The 7639-nt window shown below is 44.4% G+C and overlaps 1 pseudogene; it reads right to left on the bottom strand.

The window, feature by feature from the left end:
- Positions 1-375: 375 nt before the first annotated feature.
- On the bottom strand, positions 376-493 carry LOC126425057 (5S ribosomal RNA; annotated as a pseudogene).
- Between the last annotated feature and the right edge of the window lie 7146 nt (positions 494-7639).

The raw sequence follows: 7639 nt of genomic DNA, 5'->3' as shown, positions 1-7639 counted from the left end.
CGGGATGCTTTGAATCTCAGGCACACAGCCAATTTGTTCTCCCATCGTTGCCGTATTCGAGCGCTTTATTTTATGTTGAACAGTAATAGCCAGCGGTGAATGAGCAAAAAAAACTTATTTTATGAAAAATGATATGCATTTTGCAATGACAGTAATAGTCTAAACAATTCACTCACTCCGTCTCCAGGCCACAAGTGGCCCATCGGGACCATCTGACCGCCGTGTCATCCTCAGATGAGGATGTGGATAGGAGGGGCGTGTGGTCAGTACACCGCACTCCTGGTCGTTATGACGGTTTTCTTTGACCGGAGCCGCTACTATTCGGTCGAGTAGCTCCTCAATTGGCATCACGAGGCTGAGTGCACCCCCGAAAAATGGCAACAGTGCATAGCTGCCTGGATGGTTATCCATCCAAGTGCCGACCACGCCCGACAGCGCTTAACTTCGGTGATCTGACGGGAACCGGTGTATCCACTGCGGCAAGGCCGTTGCCAGTCTAAATAATAGCGCTGGTATTTTTTCATCCTGTGGGAAAATCAAGGCGGTATTAGTAATAAGAGGGTTTTCTTTTATTGTAATACTTGTTATTGTAGTAGTAGTACTACATACACTCGTAGCAGCACTAATAGCAACATCTTATACTGCTGTCTGGTTCCAAGATACAAATAACGAAAACCTATGACTCTTTTTCTGTGACACTAAACTGAGAATGGAAAAAGATACCTTACCTTAAGGAAAAATAGTATGATAGATACTGTTAGTGCAATACTCAGAAGAGAAAAATAGAAAACAAATAAGATATTATCATAATGATTTACACAAATGTAATTTGATATGCAGCGATCTATAATTGTCAAGAAATCGGATTAGACTGAATAAATAAAAAAAATTTCAATACATTTCTTACTAATCAAAGAAACTTCTATAATGTTGAATTTGCTGTAGGATATTGATTTTTCTTATAGCAGAAAATTTTTTTCTCCTAAATCTCGACTTGATTAAAAACTATGTATATCATTTACACGGTTACTTATCACAACCTCCCTACTAGAATGGAACTGTCACCGATGTTGCAACACATATGGTGTCGTCGTGCTACGTCCTCGGGAGATCGGCGGTGGTTCAAATATACGTCTAGCCATTCTAATTTCGATTTTCGTTAGGTTTCCTAAGGCGATTAAGGCAGAAACCGGTATATTTCGTTAGAAGAGGATTCGACCGATTTACTTTCCGTAGTTTCCACATTCACAGCTTCTGCTACGGCCCTAATGATCTTATCGTTTACTGAAAGTTGAACCGTAATTTTCTGTGCTTTATTTTATACTACATTAAAGTAAAAAAAGTCGCACATAACGCGTAAACAATTTTTGATAGGATCCCCTCTCTTCAACAACCTTATAAGTGAAGTGAACCGTCCAGGCAAGTAACATCGCTCAAAGTCATTTCATTTGGCTCATTTAGTTGGTGGTGGCATGCAGAAAAATGGTTTGGAAAGTATCTGACATGAAGTAATTTAGGAGTATTCCCTCGATATTACTTCTTCGTCTGTATTCCTATTAATAGAAATAAATAAGCGTAAAGTGATCATAAAGATAGAGCGAGATAAGGAGGAGGTGTTCCTTTTGTCCGCAAACGAGTTTTGCTCCGTAATTCTGCAGACGAATAGATGGCTTGTCTGAAGTTGTCTCCGCCCCCGGTAGCTGAGTGGTCAGCGCGACAGACTGTCTATCCTAAGGGCCCGGGTTCGATTCCTGGCTGGGTCGGAGATTTTCTCCGCTCAGGGACTGGGTGTTGTGTTGTCCTACTCATCATCATTTCATCCCCATCGACGAGCAAGTCGCCGAGGTGGCGTCAAATCGAAATACTTGCACCAGGCGAACGGTCTACACGACGGGAGGCCCTCGTCACACGCTTTATTATTATTGATGGGGAGTGGAGGAGGGGAAAGCCATAGTAATTACTTGAAGCAGGGAGCACGTCTGACGAACTTGGGATCAGTGTCAAGTCGACACATTGAACTCTGCAAGCTTTCTGCCGTTGCCATGGTTGCCAGCGTCTCAGCAAGCTATCTCAGACGGGAGACATAGGTTATGAAACAGAGATAGCTGTCAGCTACTCTAGCGGAAACAAGTCACGAGTACTTCAATTGTAGTTGCATCTAATGAAGGACACCCTCAGATTTGAGGCGTTAGCAAAATACACTGCTGGCCATTAAAATTGCTACACCACGAATATGACGTGCTACAGACGCGAAATTTAACCGACAGGAAGAAGATGCTGTGATATGCAAATATTTAGTTTTTCAGAGCATTCACACAAGGTTGGCGCCGGTGGCGACACCTACAACAAACAGCAGTTGACGGGCGTTGCCTGGTGAAACGTTGTTGTGATGCCTCGCGTAAGGAGGAGAAATGCGTACCATCACGTTTCCGGCTTTGATAAAGGTCGGATTGTAGCCTATTGCGATTGCGGTTTATCTTATCGCGACATTACTATTCGCGTTGGTCGAGATACAATGACTGTTAGCAGAATATGGAATCGGTGGTTTCAGGAGGGTAATACGGAACGTCGTGCTGGATCCCAACGTCCTCGTATCACCAGCAGTCGAGATGACAGGCATCTTATCCGCATGGTTGTAACGGATCGTGCAGCCACGTCTCGATCCCTGAGTCAACAGATGGGGACGTTTGGAAGACAACAACCATCTGCACGAACAGTTCGACGACGTCTGCAGCAGCATGGACTCTCAGCTCGGAGACCATGACTGCGGTTACCCTTGACGCTACATCACAGACAGGAGCGCCTGTGATGGTGTACTCATTGACGAACCTGGGTGCACGAATGGCAAAACGTCATTTTTTAGGATGAATCCAGGTTCTTTTTACAGCATCATGATGGTCGCATCCGTGTTTGGCGACATCGCGGTGAACGCACTTTGGAAGCGTGTATTCGTCATCGCCATACTGGTGTATCACCCGGTGTGATGGTATGGGGTGCCATTGGTTACACGTCTCGGTCACCTCTTGTTCGCATTGACGGCACTTTGAACAGTGGACGCTACATTTCAGGTGTGTTACGACCCGTGGCTCTACCCTTCATTCGATCCCTGCGAAACCCTACATTTGAGCAGGATAATGCACGACCGCATGTTGCGTGTTCTGTACGGGCCTTTCTGGATACAGCAAATGTTCGACTGCTGCCCTGGCCAGCACATTCTCCAGATCTCCCTCCAATTGAAAACGTCTGGTCAATGGTGGCCGAGCAACTGGCTCGTCACAATACGCCAGTCACTACTCTTGATGAACTGTGGTATCGTGTTGAAGCTGTACGGGCAGCTGTACCTGTACACGCCATCCAAGCTCTGCTTGACTCAATGCCCAGGCGTATCAAGGCCGTTATTACGGCCAGTGGTGGTTGTTCTGGGTACTGATTTCTCAGGATCTATAGACCCAAATTGCGTGAAAATGTAATCACATGTCAGTTCTAGTATAATGTATTTATCCAATGAATACCCGTTTATCATCTGCATTTCTTCTTGGTGTAGCAATTTTAATGGCCAGTAGTGTATGATTATACAGGGAGAACATAAATGAAACCGACAAACTGCACGGACGTATTTCTGACTGAGAATGGAGGAAAAAGGATGCTATGAACATGTGTCCGGAAATGGATTGTTGGCACGGTAGATGGCGTTGACGAATGAAAGTTCTTCTTACGACGTGCCGTGTGTTCCTTGTGTGTTGCAGGCTGTGTGATTGACTCAGCCTACTGTAAGCAGTAGAATGGTGCGGTATTTATGTCGGGATCAAGCCGAGATGGTGTTTGTGTACGGTCAAGCAAATGGAAAGAGGCGAGAGACAACACTGCTACACCAAAACAAGAACCCTCGCAGACATCAACTACGCCACCCAACATTTCTAGCCCTTTCTGAGAGTTTGCGTGATCTGGGACCTTTCACACAGACGAACGAGAATGGAGGCTACGGATTGTGCATACAACAGATCTGGAGGACTGTGATCTGCCTCTCGACCGTTTCCGTCTGCGTGGCCGACAGAAACACCATCTCTGCTTGTTCCCTACACTAGTGCTAGGTCATTCTGTTGCTTACAGTGCTCTGCATCAATCGCACAACCCGTAAACACAATGAACACACGGCAGCTGGTCAGAGGAGCTTTTGTTCGTCAGCGCCGTCTACCGTGGTAACGATGTATTTCCGTACACATGGTTATGTGACATGTTTTTCCTCCATTCCCGGTCAGAAATCCATCCTTGCAGTTCGTCGGTTTTATTAATTTTCACGCTATATAAATGAAATGAAAATGCGACAGATAGAAAAAAGTAATTAAACAGTTATTTCAAAAATAATCTCCGTTACTCTTAATACATTTATCCCACCGTGAGGCAATACGGTCAATGCCTTCATGGAAAAAATGTTTGCGGTATCCTACGGAACTATGATTGTAGCTGGAAGTGCACCTCTTCGTCCGAAGCAAATATATGGCAACGACTGTCTTTCTTCAGGGCTCCAAAAACATGGAAATCTCATTGGAGAGATGGTAACTACACGAAACATGTGTAAGGGGTTCCCAGCGAAACTTCTGCAGCGTAATCGACACAAACTTGGCAACATGTGGGCGGGCGTCTTGTTGGCAGGTCGTTTCGTCAGCGATGTAGAAGTTTCTTCTGGGAGCCCTTACATGTCTTCCATACAGTCCCGATTTCTCCCCATGTGATTTACATATTTTTGGAACTCTGAGGAGGACAGTCGCGGCCATCGATTTGCTTCAGACGGAGAGATGCACGCCCGGGTACAATCATGTTTCCGTAGGCATTCGCAACCAATTTTACATGAATGCGTTGATTGTCTTGTCTCATAGCGGGATAAAATTATTAATAGTAACAGCGATTGCTTTTGAAAGAATAAACTGCTCACTTACTTTTTTCCCCATCTGTCTCGTTTTCATTTGACTTGGCGTTTAGACCATCATCCTGCGGATGAGGTCCGTATACTTTTTGTACAGTTCTATCAGCTTAAACTTTACTTGTACGGGAATGAAGAAACTCACGCTAGTAATAGATATTAGTTGTATAATTGAGCAAGATCACCCCGGTGGTTCTCAAACGCGAGCAACTAGAATACCAAAATAGCTTGCAAGCCTTCATTATGTTTTAATTAGTGCTACTCCGGTCTAGGTTCTGCTGTAGCTCACTCTACAAGAGGAACAAGCCGCGGCTGCCACCAACTTCGCAACAGCGGCTGGGAGGCCGGAGTGGGCGACGGTACAGCATACCCTGCCAGGGGCCACCCGCTGCGTTCAGAACAGAACCGCCTATTCAGGAGTAAAGCTCCGCGCTCTGTAGGTTTGCATCCTGCGATATAACTTTCTGCCGGCGCAAGAACGTTGTACTTCCACAGCGGGAGATGATCCTTCATTGGAATAAATTAAACAAAATCTCGGCTTATAAAAGCACTAGTATCCAAGCATCAGTGAAGGGGAAAAAAACATGTTTCCGCCTAATTTACGATAATTTTTATGCGTCATTTTTCTAGGTCAGCGATTGCATTCAATTAGGGTATGCTAATTAAGCGCTCTTATCGTTGAAAGTATTTTCATTCAGTGATCGCTAGTAACTTCAATTTTCTCCAACTCGTAAGTAGTTCATGAGACCAAGAAAACACTCGCTTTCCCACGATGTAGGTTGGCGGACGAGTGGATCAGTTCAATAAGTACTACAGTTGCTATCAAATACTTTGTAAAACATTAAAAATCATGTTATATCAGGTGAAAATTTTAAATTTGTGTCTTGCATGTTATTTGAATACCACATGAATGTAAGGGGCGTGCTAGTTACATGAAAGATAGAGAGAAGTTCGGAATACTAGACATCCACATTAACTAGGCATAAGAAGGGGCATGACATGTTGAAATGAAGCGATGCATGTAAAAGGACCAAAAGTATTTGCAGCTCTGACTTGCTTGTGTAAGGTAATTTGCAGAATCCAACCTTATCAGGCAACAGATATGACTGCCACGCGAATACTCTTTCTACCCCTGAAAAGTACAAACGCCTATAAAATCGTAAAGTCTTTCATAATTTTCATAGTATATATTATAATAGTATGCCAACGGACTTGTCGCAGTGGTAACACCGGTTCTCGTCAGATCACTGAAATTAAGCGCTGTCGGGCTGGGCTAGCACTTGGGTGGGTGACCATCCGGTCTGCCGAGCGTTGTTGGCAAGCGGTGTGCACTCAGACTTTGTGAGGCAAACTGAGGAGCTACTTGATTGAGAAGTAGCGGCTCCGGTCTCGTAAACTGACATACGGCCGGGAGAGAGGTGTGCTGACCACATGCTCCTCCATATCCGCATTCAGTGACGCCTGTGATCTGAGGATGACACGGCGGCCGGTCGGTACCGTTGGGCCTTCCAAGGCCTGTTCAAGGGAGTAGTACACTGGTAGTCACAACTCATTGCACAGAACCATGGATGCATCGCCGTTAGATATTGAAACATAATTCAATTTCCTATTGAAGAACGTAACAGAACGTTACATTTATAACAGAGTGTGATTTTGAAGAACCACTGAAAAAAATGTTTTTAATTTAGTCCAATTTGCGTGATGCATTTTTCACATGACAGCTGGATCCGATAATAACTATACTAACAGAAAGATCCTGACAGTATCTGACTTCAAGACTAGTGGTGGATATTTTGAGAACGTCACATCGTGTTATTTAACGGTATACAAAGGTGCAATATGAAATAGAACCATCACGTGAAATCACTTTTAGGGAAGGTGGATGGAATATGTAGATTTATTGGAAGCGTTCTGGAAAAATGGAATGCATCTGTAATGAAAATCGCACACAAAAGGTTCGTGTGACCAATTCTAGAGTACAGGTATCATTCTACTGTCTGGACTAGGCACGAAAATACACGAATACATCTAAAGATTTCCGAGACGCGCTCCTAGGATCGTAAAATGCCTGTATCCCCCATACCAAAGTGTAACAGTGGTTCGGGAAACTTCTTCAGGGTGATCAGAGACAGTCTGAAAATCTTGTAAGGATGTTGCAGGAAAAGCAGATAGTCTATATCGTTTCCTTGGAAAAATCCAGATATCACTTCCGTTTTTCTCGATGACTTTCCATCATTTAGTATGAACTGTAAACCTTCTGACAGGAAATCACGAATTCAGTTGCACAACTGAGACGGTACTCCATAGGCAAACAGTTTAGGTAATCTGTACCCAAAAAAAGACTTTGCGAACAGTGTGCTGCAGCCATCGTACAGGAATTGGACAAGAATATAGTAAAACCGCAAGAAATGCATGCTTGAAAATAAATGCAGATGGCAGCCAAGCTTGCAGTTTGCGCTGTCGTATTTGACCAAGAGCGGCGTCTATACGACGTCCTCAACATGTTGCAAATGTCAGTAATGGTCAGAACAGTGTTCTGTGTAGCTATGAGCACGTTATGTCGGGGTTAGGTGAATCCGGCCGTGATGTCCGTATTGTGAGTGCCCCCGTAACCAAGGTAGCCGAAGTGTTTGATATTTCCGGAGGCACCGTACTGAAGATTTATACTGCATACAGGGAAAGTGGAAGTCACATCGCGGACGAAAGTGTGTGCTGAGT

The sequence above is a fragment of the Schistocerca serialis genome, chromosome 1, assembly GCF_023864345.2.
Source record: "Schistocerca serialis cubense isolate TAMUIC-IGC-003099 chromosome 1, iqSchSeri2.2, whole genome shotgun sequence".
NCBI lineage: Eukaryota > Metazoa > Arthropoda > Insecta > Orthoptera > Acrididae > Schistocerca > Schistocerca serialis.
Note: the sequence above shows the minus strand (reverse complement) of the source record. Positions and strands in the feature narration are given on the sequence as shown.